Here is a 24,645-nt window from a genome sequence, read left to right on the forward strand (position 1 = left end):
GCTTTCTGAACAAAGCCACGTGTGGTAAAGCAGTATAAAGACCTGAATGTGCATCACTCTTTATTCTCACGCTCAGGACGTCCATCTGGATCAGTCTGACTCAAGCGCACTTTAAATTGAAAGTCTTTTACTCATTATTACAGTTCCTGCGTTTGAGCCGTTGATCTGGAGTCGCTGGCCTCATTATCAGAGCCATGTCACTCAAGAAGCACTCTGAGCAGAATGAGGTGTAACTGCTCTTAAAACCATCCTGCGTTCGGTTGACGTGTGGTGTTGGTTCTTTGAAGGATTCACACCGATATCATCCTCTGGTGTTTGATGAGTGATCTGTGTGATCGGCTCTCTGTCCTGTGGAGGAGCTCACGGCTCCAGAAACTGCTGCTGGGACGCCGTCATCCCTCATCGAGGAGGATTCGCTTCACATCTGACACGCGGTTTCATCATGCTGTTCCAGATACTCACTCACAGCGAGTGTTTATTAGTGTTTAACACTGCGCTCAGGATGGGCTTTCTGTGTGCGGGTCTCTCTCAGATGACTGAGTGTGACTGAACTGCAATGCAATGTAATTCTAATCACTCATTATTTGACCAGTCTGACCTTTTTTTATTTATTTTTTACTGCAAATTAAAACGTATAAAATGGCGTAATGTAGTGAAGTCACATGATAGCGTACGACTGCATAAGATCTCGATTATAATCACAGAATTAAACGTTAACACAAAGTCACAAACAGCAGCATTTATCTAATTATTTTGACATGTCATAATCAGCATAACATTGACAACTCCATTAATTCTGGGTCTTCTGTTATCCTGATACTTCTAGATTTGAGTGCCTCATTTGACACTATTGATCATAATATTCTTCTGAAACGACGAGTGTGTTGTTGGAGTCCAGCTTTACAGTGTTCGCCTCATACTAAAAGTGGAGGACCTTCTCTGGAAATATCGGGTCATTCGCCCTCTGTGCCGATCCATTGCGGTGTTCCACAGGGATCTATACTTGGCCCTCTTTTGTTTTCCCTCTACATGCTCCCTTTAGGCTCAACATTCCAGAAACATAACATAACACATTCTTGACACACAAGATAACTTATGTAATGCACTACGACCACTTCATTTATTTATGAGCAATACGGCCTTGATTGCAATATGTATTTAACTACTCTTATCTGTATACATTGGAGAGTCTAAAAATTTCGGTGTATGTGAAATTGTACAATGACAAATAAAGAAATCTAATCTAATAAATCATCATTGTGACGCTGACGACCTCCAACTATATCTTCCAATCAAACCAGGAATTGACTTTTCATTAGATCATCTCTTCCAATGCCTCAGTGAAGTCAAGATCTGGATGACAAACAACTCACTGCAGCTGAATGAAAATAAAACCGAAGTGCTTCTACTGGGTCCTTGTGGTAAATTTTACCCTAAACCTAACTATCTGGGGCGTATCCAAATCGACACCCAATTGATCTTATTACCTGAGGCGTCTCCAAATCGACACCCAATTCCTTAAACTGGGGCGTCTACTAATCTACACCCAATAACTTTATACTCTAGCTCTTGCGTCTTCAGTCGACAACTGGCCGAGTTTCTAACTTGCTTCCCTAAACTAGCTTCCTTCCTAAACTAGCTTCCTGCGCAGGAATATTCGACAAACAGACTTCTGCAAATATCCTTTAAATGCTTTAATCACGGTCAGGAGATCTTCCCGAGCAGTTCTCAGGGAATCTCTCCCAAGAAGCAAGGCCGGAGGATCTCAGACAAATTCCATTGAGAATCCCACCAGAAAACACGGATACTAGCCTAGAAATCTAGACGCACCCTAGCGGCAGCAAAATGTATTTCGCAGCCAGGTACGTCTAGCAACTCTCAATAAACCTTCTCGCTGCAAAAACCCAGATTGGGTCAGGCCAATCACGTTGTGTATGGAGTAGACTGGGGCGGGCTTAACATACACGACAGAGTTGCGACGGTTACCTGGCTGCTACTTGAAAACAAAGAATGACGGCTGCTGATGGAGAACAACGGTCTTTCGAATCGGCTTTGGCCGCGACTCTGGAGGACTTGGAGTTAAGTTTTTCTTTGAGAAAAGAGCAAAGAACGGCACTTAAGTCATTCTTAAAAAAAGGAAGATGTGTTCGTCGTTTTGCCGGCCAGATATGGCAAAAGTTGAATCTATCAACTAAGCTCCGCTGTTGGGAAAACGCTCTGGTTGGTTGAAGCGCTGTCCTATTGCGTGCAGAGGGAATTTGAAAGACAGCCATTTATCCCGCCCCTCGGAGTGAGCCGTGACTATGGTGAGTTTCCACACCTAACATCTAGATGTAGGTCTGGCTTGCCAGGCTACACGGATACAACAGTTTTTATAGAATCGAGAAAACAAATAAGACTAACATGTCAGCTTCAATATGATTGGTTCAATTGGTTCAAAAGCCCCAACCTTTCCCTCTGTCACTGGCACAAGCTAACTCTGATTTTGTGATTACTTATCACAAGGTTTGAGAACTAGTAATCTGTCTAGTTTCACTTGCCCTATTTGCTATTTATACACACACACACACACACACACACACACACACACACACATACTGGTACGGGTGGTTTATAAGGACTTTTTCCCCTAAAAAGATCCATCCTGGTTTATGGGGACCCACCTTTCCCTTTGTCATAGAGATTAATAAGAAATATCAAACTGCTCCTTATGGCATGGGGTAAAAAGCTGACTGCTCAGAATTTAATTCTAATAAAACAGTCTGGTAATATGAAGACCTGACAAACTGAAGCACTGTAAGGACAGGGCAGGAGTGGGCGTTTCCTGATTTAATTATGATTTATGAGGACTACCCTGGTTTATCCGGACATCACTCACACATACACACACACACACACACCTAACCCTTAATTATGAGGACTAACCTGGTATAACCTGGACTAACTTTACCCATGAGAGTGCCACATCACTTACGTTTGTTTCAATACCAGCATATAGAAAAACAAAACAGGAAATTATCAGCAATTGTTCTACCTGGCTTAAACTTTAAGAGAGATTTCAGAAAACTAACCTGAGTTTGTAATGTGAGATTTAGCAGGTGTGAAGTGAGTGAAGAGCAAAGAGAGAAGAGGGAAAGTGAAATACGGAAATATTTTAGCTTTAAAAATTAAGAAATTAAAAAACCAAAAGGAGAGTTTACTATTTAACCATCACTGACAAATGCATTCACCCACAAGTATTTTTCATAATTGATCCTTGAATGTCAGTCTTAATTTATTCATTAGATTTGAAGAAGTTTTGTCTAAAGATAGTTTTGAATAAAGCTAAATATTTCCAGTTGATTGGGTTTGGGTTTTGTTAATGTGAAAAGAGAAGATTGTTCAAGACTTATTACTTAAGACGTATTAGTATCTAAATGAACATTGCTGACCATTTGGGTTTAACTGGGCATCAGTAACCATATGAATCATGCATACACACACACAACCCTAACTAACCCTTGATTATGAGGACATTTTGGGTTTAACTGGACCTCTCACACACACACTCTCAAACACACACAACCCTAACTAACCCTTGATTATGAGGACATTTTGGGTTTAACTGGACCTCTCACACACACACTCTCAAACACACACAACCCTAACTAACCCTTGATTATGAGGACATTTTGGGTTTAACTGGACCTCTCACACACACACTCTCAAACACACACAACCCTAACTAACCCTTGATTATGAGGACATTTTGGGTTTAACTGGACCTCTCACACACACACTCTCAAACACACACAACCCTAACTAACCCTTGATTATGAGGACATTTTGGGTTTAACTGGACCTCTCACACACACACTCTCAAACACACACAACCCTAACTAACCCTTGATTATGAGGACATTTTGGGTTTAACTGGACCTCTCACACACACACACTCTCAAACACACACAACCCTTACTAACCCTTGATTATGAGGACATTTTGGGTTTAATTGGACCTCTCAAACACACACAACCCTAACTAACCCTTGATTATGAGGACATTTTGGGTTTAACTGGACCTCTCACACACACACACACTCTCAAACACACACAAACACCTGACTAACCCTTGATTATGAGGACATTTATGGTTTAACTGGACCTCTCACACACACACAACCCTAACTAACCCTTGATTATGAGGACATTTTGGGTTTAACTGGACCTCTCAAACACACACTCTCAAACACACACAAACACCTGACTAACCCTTGATTATGAGGACATTTTGGGTTTAACTGGACCTCTCAAACACACACTCTCAAACACACACAACCCTTACTAACCCTTGATTATGAGGACATTTTGGGTTTAACTGGACCTCTCACACACACACACTCTCAAACACACACAAACACCTGACTAACCCTTGATTATGAGGACATTTTGGGTTTAACTGGACCTCTCAAACACACACAACCCTGACTAACCCTTGATTATGAGGACATTTTGGGTTTAACTGGACCTCTCAAACACACACAACCCTAACTAACCCTTGATTATGAGGACATTTTGGGTTTAACTGGACCTCTCACACACACACACACTCTCAAACACACACAAACACCTGACTAACCCTTGATTATGAGGACATTTTGGGTTTAACTGGACCTCTCAAACACACACAACCCTGACTAACCCTTGATTATGAGGACATTTTGGGTTTAACTGGACCTCTCAAACACACACAACCCTAACTAACCCTTGATTATGAGGACATTTTGGGTTTAACTGGACCTCTCACACACACACACTCTCAAACACACACAAACACCTGACTAACCCTTGATTATGAGGACATTTTGGGTTTAACTGGACCTCTCAAACACACACAACCCTGACTAACCCTTGATTATGAGGACATTTTGGGTTTAACTGGACCTCTCAAACACACACAACCCTAACTAACCCTTGATTATGAGGACATTTTGGGTTTAACTGGACCTCTCACACACACACAACCCTAACTAACCCTTGATTATGAGGACAAACTGGGTTTAAATGGACATCACTATTAACTCCACACATAGCAGGAGTACCTGTATTAGAGTTAACCATACTAAACCAAATCAACTATTCTACATTAAAGAGTGAATTCACAAATGATTGTGCATCTTTTTGCTGCCACTAAACCTGTAAAAGTAATACGCACACCTAAGGAAATAGTGCTACAATGTGCTGTTGCTATATCAACCAACATATACACATGTGGTGCAAAATGAACCTGGTTGGAGAAAATTCAGTGAACAAAGATCAGCAAGTTTTACACTTCATAGAAGACTAGTTAAAGGGCAATTAGATGAAGAAATGCAACTAGACAGCCAATAAAAACTAACAAAATTAAACTGAAAGGGCAATTTTTATTTTGCAAATGGTAAAAAAAAGGCTCAACAACTGAGATCTAATAAGGCCATTATTAGAGATGCACCGATTGATCGGCTTGGGACCGGAATTGGCCGATTTTCACGTGATCGGTCATGACCGCCGATCGGCCGGTCAGTCTGACACTTGCCGATTTTATACCGATCAAACACACTCGGGTGCCGCATGATTAACATCGCGCAACATCAGCATCACACGTGCACACGGAACACACATGTAGAAAACCTTGTGAATTACGTCAGTTTCACACCGCAAGCGTGAGAGGCGCGTATTTTTTTCGGCGTGCATGTTAATAAATGAGTGCATCACACCGGCAGCAGGAGCAGAGCGTGAGCGTCAAGCAGGAGCGTCGAGTGAGCAGCAGTGAAGCGGTTTCGGCGCAGAGTCTATTTTTGCTGCGCTGCTCACACTCAATTAAAGTGAAAGCACACTTTTTTTGATGGGCAAAATAAATGATTTCACACAAAAAGTGCCCAAAATGCACAGAATTTGCATGTCTAGTGTGTTTTAACAAGAACTGGAGTAGGCTATGTCAGAAAAGAAAATGAAGAAGACTCAAAAATATTTATAGAAAATTCACCCATTTAAACTTGTTTTTATTATTCAGTTTGGGTAGAAGTATATGGTGTTTTATAAAAAAAAAAAATAAAAAAAAAAATCGGAATCGGCAGGTCAAACTCGGAAAAATCGGAATCGGCCTAGAAAATTGTAATCGGTGCATCTCTAACCATTATGGGACTAAAGTGCATGAGGGAGTGTGCCTCAAAATGACCTCAACAACACACTGAAAATAAAACCAAATTAAATTGCCTTCCAGTAAATGCATGTTTTTGTACATTTCTTTCAAAACAGTGTTTTAATAAAAGTAAATAAAAGGATGTCTTGAACACTCTTCTGGCCCAACAACACTTTTGAGAACAAAACCCACAGACATTAAAGGTTGTATCAGCGATTTCACGCCCAAAAAAGGCCCAAACATAAATGATCACATTCATCTAATCTTTCCTAACGATCCGCTAGCTGGCCGCCCCATAAGCATGCCATCCAAAAAACGCGTCTCTGTAGGCAGCCTAGGCGCCGAGATCTGCACACAAAAACAATGGGTTTCACCAACCACCAAAACCAAAATAAACAGTGTTCCAACCAATCACCAACAGTTCCAACCAATCACCGCAAAATCTCACACCACAACACCCCCACCTTTTGTGTGCAGATCTCAGAGCCTAGGCTGCCTACAGAGACGCGGTTTTTGGATGGCATGCTTATGGGGCGGCCAGCTAGCGGATCGTTAGGAAAAATGAGATGAATGTGATCATTTATATTTGGGCCTTTATTGGGCCTGAAATCGCTGATACAACCTTTAATGGAAGGCAACACTGATCTCTCGAAGAACTCTAAGAAGATTTCTTTTTCAACATCAAACCTCGGTTCCTCACGAAATCCCTTATATTTTGGGCCGTTCTTTCTCTCAGAACAGGGTCCTCTGCAGTCTTGCACTGCTCACACTCTGCCTTTGTTGCAAGGTGTCCCTTTGAAATATGGACTCTGAAATGTTTCATGACAGCATTCACTTCATTTGGGCTCCATGGCCTTTTCACAATTCTCCTCAATTTGGTCTCTGTAAAACAAACAAACAAACATATACATACACATATGTATACCTATACACCTATATGTATATACATGGAATAACTTTAATATACCCAAATGTTTAAATACCTCTGGAGTTCTCAGTTTCATCCTGATTCATTTGGCTTTTTCCTGAGGGGTAAAAAACAACAATTAAAATGTATTCCAGCCCTACAATCCAAACAGTTTCGGACCATGTGAAATATCAGCAGATAAGCACACAGGGAAAACTAGTCTCTGGTCCTGTGTAACACGAAAAGGACCACTTTACACTGAATTACTGTGGAAGATAAAAAATAAAACATGAACCCAAAATCAACATGTATCCTTTTTCTCAAATAAATATCTAAAATATATGCGCACACAATTTATTAGTCACCATGTCAATATGCTGGCATTAGCTTTTGGATCTCAGAAGTTTATCTGAGGAAATGTCACCATGGCAGGTAATATCCAGGTGTTTTGAAACCAGCTAAAATTGCAGGTTAACTGCTGCCATTCAAGAAATTAGTTCAAAAATAATAAATAAATAAAATGATGTATGGCCAGACACTTCATGTGTCAATCAAGCTCAAATAGATTTACGATGTTTTGGACCAGCGAATGTTAGATTTGTGTTTTGGGAGCTTAGTTTGTTTTTGGTTTAAAACATTTGGCCAAAATCTTGTGTTATTAAAGTGCTATGCACAGTCTGCATTGGCTATGACTAGACAACCAACACCAGACTAAAGCCAGAAGTATACCACAGTCGAATTTTTACCACAGTCGAATGCACAGCCTTGCAAAGTATACTTCTTTTGACTCGTACACAGGCGTTCAACACATTATTTTCAAATTAATTTTTATATCATTATTATTATTTTAAATTACTTTTGTCAGTTTTAAATTAGTTTCAGTAAGGAACTCTTGTAATAAATTAGCAGTGGTTGGGACATATTTTAAGAATCAACCCCACTTAAAAAGATGCAATCTAATCCGGTTTACATGAAATAAGCTTCCGAGCAGGTTTAAGTTACGGACCACTATAGGAACACTATGACAGCAAGTCCAGGATGAGCACTGAAGAACCAAACAATCCAAGATCATGCCAAATCATCCACAATCAAATCCCACTAACTGAGTGGCGTACGAAGAACGGACCCCAGTTCCTTACTACCCTTGCATTGAAAACAAGGACAGTCTCCAAAGTGTGCGCGTAACTGTATGAGGTTTTGTCGTCAGTTTGAGGATGCACTGGATGTGTATTGAAAGTGGGTCATATATGTAGTAGATAAGTAGCATACATTTCTAATTTGGGTCCTTCTTGGCCGATAAAAGGCAGAAAATGACTTTAGTGCTTTGGATTTTTAGACAATACCCATAGTGCATTGCAATGCTCAGCAGGCCACTCCCACTACTCCGCCCATCAATATAGACTAGAATTGAGCTCCACTCTACGGCCTGGAAATCATTTCACACAATTTCTAGTGAAGAGTTACTTTGCGAACTAATTATTGAATTACTCCTCGTTTTTGTTTCGAAATCTCTCTCTCTCTCTCTCCTCTCTCTCTCCTCTCTCTCTCTCTCTCTCTCTCTCTCTCTCTCTCTCTCTCTCTCTCTCTCTCTCTCTCTCTCTCTCTCTCTCTCTCTCTCTCTCTCTCTCTCTCTCTCTCTCTCTCTCTCTCTCTCTCTCTCTCTCTCTCTCTCTCTCTCTCTCTCTCTCTCTCTCTCTCTCTCTCTCTCTCTCTCTCTCTCTCTCTCTCTCTCTCTCTCTCTCTCTCTCTCTCTCTCTCTCTCTCTCTCTCTCTCTCTCTTCTCTCTCTCTCTCTCTCTCTCTTTCTCTCTCTCTCTCTCTCTCTCTCTCTCCTCTCTCTCTCTCTCTCTCTCTCTCTCTCTCTCTCTCTCTCTCTCTCTCTCTCTCTCTCTCTCTCTCTCTCTCTCTCTCTCTCTCTCTCTCTCTCTCTCTCTCTCTCTCTCTCTCTCTCTCTCTCTCTCTCTCTCTCTCTCTCTCTCTCTCTCTCTCTCTCTCTCTCTCTCTCTCTCTCTCTCTCTCCTCTCTCTCTCTCTCTCTCAAACATGCGCCCTGTCACACGCGCAGCAGTTCGTCTACATTGGGCTACTCACCGATCAGATAAGACTATGGCGGGACAAACACCCTCCACCTATCTACCAATCCCGGAGTCAGTAGTGTTGTCCTACGTTCCTGCTGGATCCTGCAGCCTATCTGGCAACCTCGATTCAGGGAGGAGGGGGAAGGGGGTACAGTAATTTTGAAAGTAAATTTTTTTAATTAATTTTCCGTCTGGTGTTATTTACAAAAAAAAGCTTGTAAAACATCAACCCTTTTGTGCACAGACAATTGACACACCTCTTTTTTTTCACACCTCAGGAAAAAATAAAACGGAAATTGAATCACTCAAACATTTATTGAAATCACACACAAATAAATAAAAGCTAAGCAAATTTCCTCTGGAAAACAGTTTGTTCATGTCTTTGGAGTCCTGGAGCACAGGAATAAACATAATAACTTGAACAGAACCAAAACTATTTACATTTTTCCAAAAGAAGTCCAGGCGTTTTGGGCCTCATGATATTCACTGGTGCCAAACTTTGCCAAAATTGGTCTTGAACCAGCTTTGGAATTCCCTTTGGAGGAGGCTCCAGGAGTGCGATGAGCGCGCTCGATCACAGGTGGAATGGGAAAGCTGGCTTCGCCAAATAGAAGAGTGAGTAGACGTCCAATAAAGCCGATTGTATCAGTGCCTTCAGCTCGCTCAGGAACGTGAATGAAGTGAAGATTTAGGGCTCTGCTCCGATTTTCGGCGTCCTCGGCTTTCTGTAGCAAGAAAGCATTTTGCTTCTCCAGCGTCTCAACGCATTGCTCTAGATCAGTTATGTTATCCTGATTTGAACTGACTCTAAATTCGAGCTCGCCTACTTGATCCCCGAGTGATTTAAGGGAAGACTGCAACGCATCGGCAGCTGTTTGCAGGTTGTCAAGTTTCGGGTCAAAATACGTGAACATCTCTCGCTTAAGTTGTTGAAGAGCGTTCAAAATGAATGCGTTAGTTGCGTTTTGTTCCATAGCGAAGCACAGGTGAAATGATCAAGTAAACAATTTGTATTAGTGACCATCCAAAAAGTCACAAAAAGGAGGTAACACTCAGAACTTAACGTGGGATAGATATGCAGGAAAGTTAATTGATTAGCGCATTTAGCAGACTGAGATTTAAGGAGCTTCACTCGAGCACTGCTGCTGTGTCGGCCATCTTAGGTGTGCCAGAGAAGGCCGGGTGAATTGTGGAGCAGACAGAGACTTCCAGAGTGTCCATCCACTTTACAAAAACCAGAGGGCTGTCACGGATCCACCTGATGGTGCCCCTAGGATCCTTTTTGTTCATGGCATTTGTGGTTGTGCGGGGGCATCCTCGTCTGTTGCCCCTGTAGGTGCCACATGCTCCAAAGTTCATGCTGTAGAGATCCATGAATAGCTTTGGACTTGTGTAGAAGTTGTCTACATACACATTGTAGCCACTCCCTAGGGATGATTTGTTCATGAAGGACATAACCGAGTCGTTTGCCAGTCCCTCACCAGAAGCAAACACAGACTTCCCCGTGTATACAGCAAAGTCTAAAGTGTACCCAATGCTGCTGTCTGCCAGCACAAAAAGTTTGAAGCCCCACTTAGTTGGCTTCGCCTTCATATACTGGGTCATGCCAGTGTGAACCTTTGTTGCCACCATCCTCTCGTCCACTGAAAGGTTCTGCCGTGGGTGATAAAATGCTCTGCATGCATGTTTGATGTCATCTAAAAGGGGCTTCAGACGAAACAGCCGGTCATAAGCTGGTGTCCCTCTCTTCCGGGCATTGTGGACATCTTCATCAGGGTTGCTCATGTGGATGTTCCAGGAAATGACCTGATACCTGCACGTGTCATCACTGAGTGGGGAAACTGTTGGCTGAAAATGGTGTTTGTCCTCCAGTAGTGCCGGATATTTGTCAGTCTCACCAGTGCAAAAAAGAAAGTCAGTCCTAAATATTTGAAAAATTCTTCAACAGTGAAGTTTTTCCAGGAATATTTTTTGCCATTGGCAATGTTTTTTGCAGCGTTTGTGTTTATGTTATTACACAAAGTGGTTGCTGCACTGTCACTGACAAAAAGTTTGAAAAGGTCCAATGGTGTGTATATGGATGTGGGGCTGAGCTGATGTCCTGGCTTTCTTGTTGGGACGAACCTTTTGGGCACTGGAGGGATGTCTGGCTGACTCTCACTGTTCCATGATGGAGTTGGGGCTGCTGGCTGTGGTGATCTAGATCTTGACCTTGTGGATTCAGGACTCTGTCGACCCCTCAAGCTGCCGGATCTGGATCTTGACCTTGACCGCGCTCTCCCTCTAGACCGTGACTGCAGCCGTCCATGACCTATTCCTGGCAGCTGCTGGGATGCTGCAGCAGAAGTGGAAGGGCCCTCCTCAGCGGAAGAATGGGAGCTTTCCTGTCTGGCTCGGGTGGGTGGGCTGGTGTCTTCTTCATTATCATGACTGTAAAACAAATAAAGCAAAATATTAAATCATACATATCAGATCAATTAGTGTTTTTGTATTTGATTTCTCACATAAGATAACAATGGCTGAGATTGCTACTGTACCCCCAACCCACCACAGCTATAATATGAGCATTCTCTCCCCAGCCAAAAGGTGTGACCAACCCCCCACTACAACATCCTTGAGACATTCTCTCCCCAGCTAAAAGGTGTGACCAACCCCCCACTACAACATCCTTGAGACATTCTCTCCACAGCTAAAAGGTGTGACCAACCCCCCACTACAACATCCTTGAGACATTCTCTCCCCAGCCAAAAGGTGTGACCAACCCCCCACTATCCTTTGTTTGTATCTCTAGGTAAACTCAGACAAACAATGGCTGAGAGACAAAGTGTAATCCACAACTCTTACTACTCTTTAACAAACATAGAAAAATGAAATACTACTTTTACAGAACTTATTTTTACATATTTAGAAAATTTATATTTTATCATATTAGTTTTTTTTTTATATATACTTTTACAGTAAATAAATAAATGGAACTTACTCTTCAGTGGGGTCTAGACCATCCTGGTAATCTAGTTCCTCATCAGTCAAAAAGCTCTCTTCTCCAGAAAATCCATCATCCTCCATGGCATCAAAAAAGGCCAGCGCTTGATTTAGATCCATGTTTCTCAATCTCTGATGATCCATTATTCTCTGTGTATTCTTCAAAACTCGCGTCTCTCTGTGCGTCTCTCTCTCTCCCCTCGAAACCACTGTGCCGTGCGTCTCTCTCTCTCCACAATATCAGCCTTGGTTCATGCGTAATGACGCACACCAACGTGGACGACGGATCAGCCTGTCATTTGTCAACAACCTCACGCAAAGCATCACGTGATATGGAGTGTCCCTTTAACAAATTAGTATGAACTAGGGATGTCAACGATTAATCGACGATCGAATAATTGTCGATAATACATTTAATCGATACAACTTATCGATCATCGATTAAGCAGGTCTTCATGCGCGTGCGCGCTGCTCAACCGCGAAACATGTAAAGCGAGCGCGCCGGAGTTATGTTTGGGACCATTTTACACCTTCATCATGACTATAAGTTTGCGTCTGCATTCGCAGCCTTTTGTTTTGTGCAAATGTAAGTTGTAATACTGTTTCTTTTCTGTAGGCCTATCTATATCGGATTTATCTCATATTGGATGCATTTGGTTAAGAATTAACTCTGTAGTAAAGCGTCAGCTTCAGCGCGTGCAGCTCAAACGGCAGTGCACGACTAATAATGACTATTGGGACTGTAATATTACATAACATTATAAAGAGAACAATATTGTAATAAAACATTGTGAATTATTTGGGTTTAGTTGCCGTGTCGCCGCGTTGCTCCAGGAAAAGTGCGTCCACAACATGAGTAGTTCTGAATGAATGGCACGTAATAGTTCAAGTTCACTTGTGCATGAATTTGCGTCATTTTGTGCAGATATAATTTGTAATATTATGTTTATTTTGAATATATCTGATTAATCTCATATAGGATGCATTTCTTTTAGATAAATAATGTGCTAGCAAAGTGCTCCAGTTTAACGGTAGCAGTTTCATTCAGCGCGTGCAGTTGTTCCAGGAAGAGCGCGTCCACAACTGTCACACATTCTAAGCGCATACGAGGCGTTGGTGACACGTTGTATTAGTAGTTTGAATAATTAATTTAATTAGCAATCACATAAAACATTTTTACAATCCTACTAGCCCTTTATTTATATTTATAACCATTATTGATTTGGTGAGGAACATAGCGTTTTTAGCAGCATTTGCAGACCCTGTCATGCTGTTGGCCATAGCCACTGCAGTAGACGCATATGGCAGTATTACGGCTAACGATTAATCGATTAATTGATCATTAATTTAAATGACGATCGATCATGGGAATTTGAGAAAATTGACATCCCTAAAAGAGAACAATATTGTAATAAAACATTGTGAATTATTTGGGTTTAGTTGCCATGTCGCGTTGCTCCAGGAAGACCGCGTCCACATCCACAACATGAGTAGTTCTGAATGAATGCACGTAACTTAGTTCAAGTTCACTTGTGAATGAATTTGCGTCATTTTGTGCAGATATAATTTGTAATATTATGTTTATTTTGAATAACAGTGCCTGAATTTCATTTTGGAAAATGGGGGGGAAATCCCCCCTTAGGTGATTCTTATGGGGGGGATTTTTAATTTGAGGGGGGAGTTTAGACTTTTTCTTTTTTACATTTATCTCGCCTAAATGTAGGCTTACTCATTGCATTTTTACAATGGGGTAATTTTGTTCTTAAGAATTTACACAGCTCAAGGAAGCTTGATTTCAATCTTTGAATTAAATTGAAAAAAGTAGCACAAATAAATACAATAGAATAAAGATACCAATAAAGAGAAAAAAAGAGAAGTTTTTGCTTAGGTCTAAAACTAGTATTCAGAAATACTGCGCAGAGACTGAAAAAAGTAATCAAATGTAAAATAACACTAGGTAGTATTTTAGTCCTGATTAAATTAAATACATAGGCTATCAATCCTGATTCCTTAAAATTAAAGCTATGTTTTGTTGTTTTGACAAACAAATTAATGACAGACAAATGGCTGCTGTCCCTTTAAAGGTGAACTAAGTAACTTTTTTACCTTAACTGAACAGCTTCGGAGTCATTGGAATGGTTATATTACTTATTTCGGGTTGAATGGTGGTCGTCTCGCACCCCCCTGGTGCCCGTGAGCGGAAAATCCGCATTTGCAACTTTAAGCCGGCGGGCCGCGGCCGCCGCGTCAGGAAGTCTCGCGTGATATCAGGTCTCGCGATGTAAACAATTGCTTTACGGCCAAAAGAAATCTGCTAAAATGCTGTCCTTATTGCGCTCCCTCACGCTGTTCGAACCCGAATGAAGAAGACGTTTTAAAGAATGTCCCATCTGCTTTGATGTCGTTGATCTAATAGCCTCTGGTGTCTGAGAATCGCCAAAGAGTTTTTACAACAGTGTTGTCAAATATCTATTCCGAAGCTGTGGGGGGAGCTCTAGAGAGAAACCTGCGAGCAAAAAGCGAGAATACAGCGAAGAAATCCCGAAACTACTGAGCCCTGCTTTAAGAGCTAATGCACGGATCCTGTTTTCATTGATTATACGGTCACGTGCGATTTATGCTTAAGACATAACAACCGACTGTGTTTAGAGGATATCACTAAGACCGAAATTGACATAATTTTCTTATGTTTTTGACTGTTTAAGCGATATAATCCACGAAAAATAACTTTTGTTACCCGCGAGCTGTTTGTGAGGAGGTTTAAACTGGTGAGACTTAAAAAGACGTGCAAATGGTAAACTTTAGTTACTCGTGATGCAATGCTGGCCCGATTATGCAAGTGACAATTCCGTCTATCCCGACTCCCGAAATGCGAGAGTGTATTATCGCCACCTGCTGCGCGCTTAACAATTACCTTGTGCAACCCATATGAGAGACGAGAGATAGAAGACGCAGCGCCGCTGAATCACTCGTTTCACACGTTTGTGAAATTGCGTCTCGCAGACAGTTTTAAAATGACTGATTTGATTTTACAATCTGTGTGGATTAATTTACTAATACAACCTACATGCTAAAGTGAATCAATGTTTGCGGGAATTTCCCGCATTATAAATGGGAGACCTGCGGGAATGATACAAAATATGCGCAATACCCGCAATCCCGTGCCGAAATTCAAGCCCTGAATATATCGGATTAATCTCATATAGGATGCGTTTTTTTTAGATAAATAACGTGCTAGCAAAGTGCTCCAGTTTAATGGTAGCAGATTCATTCAGCGCGTGCAGTTGTTCCAGGAAGAGCGCGTCCACAACGGTCACACATTCTAAGCGCATATGAGGCGGCGTTGGTAACACGTTGTATTAGTAGTTATATTTGATTATTAAATAATTAATTTAATTATCAATCACATCGAAACATTTTACAATCCTACTAGCCCTTTATTTATATTGAAAACTATTCTAATTGATTTGGTGAGGAACATAGCGTTTTGAGCAGCATTTGCAGACCCTGTCATGCTCTCATAGCCACTGCAGGTGACGCATATCGCAGTATTAAGGCTAACGATTAATCGATTAATTGATCGTTAATTTAAACGACGATCGATCATGGGAATTTGTGAAAATTGACATCCCTAGTATGAACGCAGATGTTGTTTATGCTTTCCCCCCTAAAATGCAGATATTAGACAAGAAAATCTCCCTAAACGCAAACCCCTCACCGCTAGCTGAGGACAGGATGAATTTTACCAACTAAAAAAGGACTGTTCAAACTAAAAACTATATATCTACTAAATTATAGGCCTAAAAAATCCTCTCAGTATTAAAGAATAGCAGAGTCTACACCACAGCTTACACGATAACACCACAGAGAAACAAAAACAAAAAAATCACTTTCAGAACGATTTTACCAGCTGAGAAACGCTAGAAACATTGGCAGTAGGGGTGTAACGATACCCTCATGTCACGATTCGATACATATCACGATACGATATTATAGAGATACTCCAAGACGTGGTAAAAGGGTAACTTTTTTTTTTAACTGTTGATTAAAATGCCTAATTTGCAAAACATTGGGGGAGGAAATGAATAGGCTAACAGATTTGTTTTAGACCAGGGTTCACCAATCTCGGTCCTGGAGGGCCCCTGTCCCTGCAGAGTTTAGCTCCAACCAGCTCCAACACACCTGTTTGAAAGTTTCTAGTATGCCTAGTTAGACCTTGATTAGCTGGTTCAGGTGCGTTTAATTGGGGTTGGAGCTAAACTCTGCAGGACAGCGGCCCTCCAGGACCGAGATTGGTGAACCCTGTTTTAGACAAATATGCTTGCACTCTGTCACCAACTAGATATATTTAAATTAATGTAGGCCACTTTTCACTGGTAACAAAAGACATTTGGCATTATCAGGACCCACAAATATTCCCCCACTGCATTATATTATTTTATATATATATATATATATATATATATATATATATATATATATATATATATATATATAGTAGTTTAATGTAGTATTGACACGAACTCTGTAAACTTGATTGTTTCCCCTCACACAGTAATTTTTATTTTGGGTGTACTATACACAATACATATTGTCACTTTCCACAATATATATTGTTGCATTTTTGTATTGCGATACATTGCTTAATTGACAGCCAATCGGAATCAATTCTGCTATAACATGTTTCAGTATATAAGCAGCAGTCAAAGATGCGATCACAATAAACAGAACATTACCGTCTGCTGGTTGGACCCTAACACAGTTATGGTTGGTGTGAATGGGCCTTAACTGTTTACGTCTCTGTGACTGAAAGTCACAAAGCATATCCAGATTGAAAAGTGTGCATATTGGGTCTACAGCTTATCCACATAAAGAAGCAGCCGGCACATACCCAAAGCAACATCTTTTCCTCAAACCCTATCCCTGACATGACGGTCCTCGTAGTGAAGAACTGTCCTTACATTTCAGGTCAGTGTCATGCCCATCCCCCAACGCACGAGTTATGAAAATGAATGAACCGAGCAAGGTACATTTTACTCGAATTTGAGATGTCACAACAGCGTCTTTAAGACGACAGTCCACGTCAGCCAGTCTAGTATGATGCCCAACCATCCTACACTTAACATTGCCTGTGTCAAAGAGAAGAAAACAATGAAGGAACATGCGCTCACTTACTTTCTGTTTCACTGATGAGGAAGGATTCACACTGCATTCAGTCACAGCCACTGATGTCTCGTCACACAATTCCTGTAATTATGAGAAAGACAGGTACAACACTGAGGCAAGGATGTTTGCCAATTGGTCACCGCAACTAATTCTAGTATCAACCAAAGTCTAAATATCTAGTGTCCCTTTCATGGATCCGTCGTGCACAAAGCAGACATGCAGAATTGTTTTAAATAATCTGCATCATATTGTCATCATGGATTTATTTATATCCAGACATCAATGGCTTAGATGTTATCAATCATTTAGTTGTTGTTGCTAGTTTGAGTTGAGAAATACACATTTCAGAATTATCACTATTCTGTGTGTGCATTTTGCTTTAGATCCAAGCAAGTTGACTCATGAAACCATTTGTTTATTATATCGCAATCGCATATTCCAATTGCAATATTGACCTCAATCGCAATATGACATTTTCCCCAAATCGTGCAGCCCTATATTGTAATAATAATAATCATCATAATCATAACTGTTTTTATTAGAATGACATGCAACTAGTTTGCTCTGAATATGAACTAAAAATAAATAAATAAACCAAAAAAGAAACAGCCAGCTTACCAATAACGTGTTCCATTCCATGTGAAGTCAAACAAGTAGTTGCCTTGTACATCTTTAACATGTTTACTTTGAGAGAGAATCCCACGGTATTCAACAACAAAGGTGGATGGTTCAATGTGCTCAAGTGCAAACACACCTCTCCCTAAAAGGGCAAAATAATATATAATAATACAAATAAAACATGAATCCAAGTGCACCTATATGTTACACAGCTAACCAACCTATCCTTTTAAAGAGTTAAATCCTGTAAAACTGTGTAATGTAATATGAGGTGCAGGAAATAAAAATAAAAAAATCAAGCATTGGTTTTCACTGTGATATAGCCTACTAGTTGAATTTGTTTACACTATTCTCTGTATACATAGTTTTAAGTATTTATTTTAAAATAATAATAATAAAAAAAAATTGTTTAAAGTTTTTTTTTTTTCATCTCTTAACCTTAATGAAAATGAGCGGCTTACCCAAGGGTAAAATGTGTGAATGTGAAAGATCATGTCCAGACTGCCAGCAATAGGCCTACTTTTCATTCTTACAAGTGCATGCCTACTTTATGATTTGATTTGTCTGCAGTCTGAACATTGTCAAATTGCCTTGTGGTGCACAATTTACCTTTGAATGTGTTGATTTGTCGTCCCTCAATGAAGGCTTTGTCTTTGCCCGACAATATGTGTTCTTTTGCATCCTGCTCAGGTTTTATTCTCTTCTTTCTAAACATGTTGACTGAAAACATTCCAGACAACATAATTAGTATGTATTTATAAAGATAGATAGATAGATAGATAGATAGATAGATAGATGCTTTATATACAGTACATTATTGTCAGACTGTAGTCTATATCAATAAATACAACATTTTACACATAAAGTTGATAAGTGAGGTTTTGAGGCTTGTTACTTTTGATAAGAAACAGTCTCCGATTTCAAATTCAGTCCATTTTAATACCATTTTATCACTCTTTAATGTGGCGCCTTAGATCAAACGAAGCTAAACTCGTTACTTAGAAAAAATAACTATAGAGAGAAAGTTTTAGAAAATGTTACATGTATTACACCTGATTTACATTAAAATAATAAATGTAAAATCGAATTGGAAATAGAATCGACAGCATGTGAATTAAAATTGAATGGAATCATAAAATGTCTGCTAATATCCAGCCCTAAAATGAATCAACTAAATATTTTTTCCAAGTCATTCTAATGACAGTAACGTTACATTAATGAAAGTATACTTTTACATTAGTTTCGTTTCTGTTTATTTCATATATTTCTGTATCTTACTGTATTATACTGTAAATTCATCCACTCAACTTTACCAGTCATCATGATGACAACATTTGATTCATTTCAAAATGTTAATTAATTCTCTCAAGCATCCATGGAGATGTATCTTTCATCAACTAATACTAATACTTGTATGCGTCTATATGAACAACAAGAGAATTTCGTTTAAGTACCAAACAAAACAAAAAACGTGAATAGCATGTGCAAGTTGTTTGGAGACGCCATTTTAACTGCTTATGGACTTATATTAGCCCGATTAGTGGCCACGTTTAAAGTAATGTAACTAACGTTATTTAAAACTGTCTGACTCATGACACTTAACTCCATAAAGGTAGAATATATAAATAAACGCACTTACCTTCCTCGTGATAAAGTGAAAATCTCCCACTATAGCTCGTCAACTTCGCTCGAATTCTGCTAATTAATCTTTCATTATGATGATTAATCTTCTGATTAATCACACCGTCACATCACACGTCTGCGATAGAAGATCAGCAGAGGCGCAGGCGCGCTGACTTTGACGGATGTGAAATGCAGCCAATCACTGACGAGGATTCCAGCAGCCAATCACTGACGAGGATTCCAGCGTTCCACCAATGAATCGCGCTTGGGCGTGGTTGTGGGTGTATGAAATGTGTATGATACTGCAGTAACGTCGAATTTCACATAGAGGGAGATTAAACACTCTGAGCATACACTGGCACACACTGAAAAACGGGTACAACGGATTTATAAGGACATATTGAGAAAAAGCGGGAGGTGGTTAGGCGCAGCCTGATAAGCCTTTCTACACTGCTCGACTTATGAGGACATTAGTGCTGTCCTCGTAGTTACGGCATGTCCTCATAGAGTCGGTATGTATCCATGGTTTTTGTCCTCATAATCAGGTCGCACCAACGCACACACACACACACACACACACACACACACACACACACACACACACACACACAACTCAAAGTCACAAGTTTTCCCCAAAGAGTTTGGAAACATTTAAAAGCATATGAATGTCATTCCTGCAAGAAAACCAAATGTTAGTTGATTAATTAAATCACATCCTGCTGCTACCAACAACTCCATTAAAACACAGTAAGTAACAACCTAAGCAATCGTACAAAAATGTTTTGATCCTCTTCTCCAATTTGACAAGCACTTAAATGCAGTTGTAAAGAGTTGCTTCTTTTAACTCAGATCTGTAGAAAAAGTGAAAAGGTCCTTGCACACTAAATTCTCATCCAGAATTTTTGCACGTTAAAAAATAAATACGACCTCACGTTATAATCGCGTTGACACACTGCCTCCGAAACTTTCGTCCAGCATAAAAAAAATTGTATCAGGTTCAGTTTTCTGCATTTTTCGCATCCATAGCAAGCATTTTGAGAGGTGTTCTGACAGTTAAAAGCCACCGTACAAGCGGAGGCCAAAATCCAGACCTGTTCAGGACCAAATGGTTCTGGGAAATTGGTGGTCTTCTCTTTAATGTGTGTCTCCAGTACCACTAGCAGAGCATCAGATTGACATCCTGAAGTAAACTTTGAATCGCTCGGGATAATCCCGCAGCAAACTCTCCTTCCTCTCTACGCAATCTCAGGATTGGATGATGGACCCAATATTGCCTTTCTTTTTAGAATTTTTAGGATGACGAATACGAAAAAAGCGCATACGAAAATATCTGACTCGGTGTGCAAGGACCTAAACACTTTCTTTCTAGTAAAGACCTTGAAATCGTGATTCATGCACTAGTTTCCTCTCGCTTGGATTACTGTAACTCTCTGCACATCGGCCTACCTCAATCAACACTGTCTCGTTACAGATGGTTCAAAATTCAGCAGCCAGACTGTCAACAGGAACTAAGAAAAGGGATCATATCTCCCCTGTCCTTGCCTCATTGCATTGGCTACCAATACAATTTAGAGTCGACTTTAAGATCCTTCTTTTCGCATTCAAGGCACTGCACAATGCGGCCTCGGATTATATTTGTGATGTAATTAGGCCATACACAGCCTCTAGGTCACTAAGATCTTGTGATCAGTTTCTTTTATCTGTCCCTCGTTCTTGTTGTAAAACAAAAGCTGATCGAGCGATCTCTGTAGTCGCCTCAAAGCCTTGGAACAGTTTAGCTTTGAACATCAGGTCCTTTCCATCACTGGATGCTTTTAAATCCAGTTTAAAGATTTATTTGTACTCTCTAGCGTTCGAGTGGTGCTGTGTATGTATTTTAAATAGCTGTTGTTGTATGTATGTATACATTTTGATACTTGATTTTTATCTCCATTTCTGTCTTTTTTCTACTCCTTTCCTTTAACATTTACGCATTTGGCAGACACTTTTATCCAAAGCGACCTTACATTGCATTTCAAGGTACACATTTTAAATTCTTATCAGTTCTTGCTTTCCCTGGGAATCAAACCCATGACCTTGGCATTGCAAGCACCAACGCTCTACTGTTTGAGCTACAGGAAAGCTACTTCCAGCTTTGTAGCACTGAATAGTGCCCGAAACTGCAAGACGTGCATCCATCCATCATAAAAGTAATCCATACGGCTCCAGGGGGTTAATAAAGGCCTTCTGAAGCAAAGAAAAATGTCCATATTTATCACTTTATAAACTATAATCACTGGCTTCTGGCAAGGCTGGCGAGAGTCGGGTTCAGGCGAAAGAGTAACCTCTGACCCGACGCATGACGAGTGACCTCTGACCTGACGCATGACATAGCTCCTCTTCTCTTATATTGAAATCCTCCGACATTTTTCTTTTAAACGTCTCTTTTCAGTTCTAACTCATGACCGGCTCTCTCGTGATCTATTTGACTGACCAATGGCAGGTGAATGTTGAGGACAGTCATTTTTGTAATTCTGTTGGCTGATGCTTGTAGCAAAGAAATAAAAAAGTTCAGCTTTAAAAAAATGTTGGATAAAGAATCTAATATATTAGAAAGTTGTAAAATGTGTGTGTTTTGATCACTATCATCGCCATGATATTTCTTGATGATTCTTCTGACATGTAAAAATAACGTCAAGACTGCAGCCCAGAGCTGTGTATGGCAGGAGCAGCTGTTTGTTCACATCAGTGTGTCCTCATGAGTTCACACGAGCAGGAATGCTAATGCGGTCGCGGTCCGGTCCTCCGCTGGCCTGCCGACGGATGCTGGTCCTCGTCTCCATGGAGACCTGAACAGGTGGTTATCAAGCGCAGCTCTTCTGAATGCATTCGATTAGTGCTGGCGGTGCATTTATTTACTCAATAAGAGGTGACAGAGGCACAGATCTCCTGAGAGCTCTCGAGAGCCGCAGCAGGGCTCCACTTGGGTCATGTTGATCATCATTTGAACCTGCGCTGCCTACAGAAAAACCAATGTTGCCCAACAACCACCGTCACAGACTGCCAGTGATGCACATGATGACAAAGAAGGCTGGATGAAAATAAGATATAAAATCACTTAAGTGCCCCTATTATGCTATCTTAAAGTCTCCTAATTATGTCTTGCTTTCTCCTTCAATAGGTTTACATGCATCCAAATTCAAAAACACTTTAATTTTCTCATAATCTCCACTGCAGCATCAGCTCTTCTCACAGTGTCTGAAACGGTTCAATCAGAGATTCAATCTCTCTAAACACAGCTGTGGTCTACTCTGCTGTGATTGGTCAGATGGCCCAGTCTGCTGTGATTGGTCTACTCTGCTGTGATTGGTCAGATGGCCCAGTCTGCTGTGATTGGTCTACTCTGCTCTGATTGGTCAGATGGCCCAGTCTGTTGTGATTGGTCTACTCTGCTGTGATTGGTCAGATGGTCTAGTCTGTTGTGATTGGTCTACTCTGCTGTGATTGGTCAGATGGCCCAGTCTGCTGTGATTGGTCTACTCTGCTCTGATTGGTCAGATGGCCCAGTCTGTTGTGATTGGTCTACTCTGCTCTGATTGGTTAGATGGTCTAGTCTGTTGTGATTGGTCTACTCTGCTCTGATTGGTCAGATGACCCAGTCTGCTGTGATTGGTCTACTCTGCTCTGATTGGTCAGATGGTCCAGTCTGTTGTGATTGGTCTACTCTGCTCTGATTGGTCAGATGGCCCAGTCTGTTGTGATTGGTCTACTCTGCTCTGATTGGTCAGATGGCCCAGTCTGTTGTGATTGGTCTACTCTGCTCTGATTGGTTAGATGGTCCAGTCTGTTGTGATTGGTCTACTCTGCTCTGATTGGTCAGATGACCCAGTCTGCTGTGATTGGTCTACTCTGCTCTGATTGGTCAGATGACCCAGTCTGCTGTGATTGGTCTACTCTGCTCTGATTGGTCAGATGACCCAGTCTGCTGTGATTGGTCTACTCTGCTCTGATTGGTCAGATGGTCCAGTCTGTTGTGATTGGTCTACTCTGCTCTGATTGGTCAGATGGTCCAGTCACCTGTGATTGGTCTACTCTGCTCTGATTGGTCAGATGGTCTAGTCTGTTGTGATTGGTCTACTCTGCTCTGATTGGTCAGATGGTCTAGTCTGTTGTGATTGGTCTACTCTGCTCTGATTGGTCAGATGGGCCAGTCTGTTGTGATTGGTCTACTCTGCTCTGATTGGTCAGATGACACAGTCTGTTGTGATTGGTCTACTCTGCTCTGATTGGTCAGATGGTCTAGTCTGTTGTGATTGGTCTACTCTGCTCTGATTGGTCAGATGACCCAGTCTGTTGTGATTGGTCTACTCTGCTCTGATTGGTCAGATGGTCCAGTCTGTTGTGATTGGTCTACTCTGCTCTGATTGGTCAGATGGCCCAGTCTGTTGTGATTGGTCTACTCTGCTCTGATTGGTCAGATGGCCCAGTCTGTTGTGATTGGTCTACTCTGCTCTGATTGGTCAGATGGTCCAGTCTGTTGTGATTGGTCTACTCTGCTCTGATTGGTTAGATGGTCCAGTCTGTTGTGATTGGTCTACTCTGCTCTGATTGGTCAGATGGGCCAGTCTGTTGTGATTGGTCAGAAACCAAACAGCCGTGAATTTCCGCTCTTTCTCAGCTCTTGATATCAGTGATATGAACAGTAACGATGGCGTGGGTTTTACCGTATCAATCTCATCAAAGTGGATTTGCTTTGTCAGCAGAAAACAGCGTCTTCTCGACACGAACAACACAAACCAAACTCTTCCAGTCTCAGATAAACTACAGTGTTTGAGGGGCAAAGCAAACGCTGTTCTCGTTCAGCCAATCAAGACCAGAGGCTGGAATTATGCAAATTTGATACAAACCTACGAAGGTTCAGCAGGAAGTGAGACTTACTGACGACTCGGCCATTTACACAGATCTCAGTCACAAACTCGCCAGTCTGAACAGTAGATTGTCAGAGGTTATGACTAATACTATTATTTAACTAGTAGTTTTATATAAGAACTTAACTGAAGTCTAAACAATAATCAGTCTCTTCAATGAGGCCTGAAGTAGCAACGGCTCTCTCTCTCTGCACTCTTGCTGTTTTT

At 40.9% G+C, this 24,645-nt stretch overlaps 1 long non-coding RNA gene across 1 annotated transcript; it reads right to left on the reverse strand.

Annotated features, from left to right (window-relative positions):
* Positions 1-6,095: 6,095 nt before the first annotated feature.
* Positions 6,096-18,722, reverse strand: LOC308698017. Its single transcript, XR_014031020.1, has 5 exons — positions 18,518-18,722; positions 17,909-18,050; positions 17,300-17,371; positions 7,143-7,184; positions 6,096-7,041 (listed from the first exon to the last, which is right to left on the reverse strand). It is a non-coding gene; the product is annotated as an uncharacterized lncRNA (long non-coding RNA).
* Between the last annotated feature and the right edge of the window lie 5,923 nt (positions 18,723-24,645).

This window comes from Scardinius erythrophthalmus, assembly GCF_964197995.2.
Source record: "Scardinius erythrophthalmus genome assembly, chromosome: 11".
NCBI lineage: Eukaryota > Metazoa > Chordata > Actinopteri > Cypriniformes > Leuciscidae > Scardinius > Scardinius erythrophthalmus.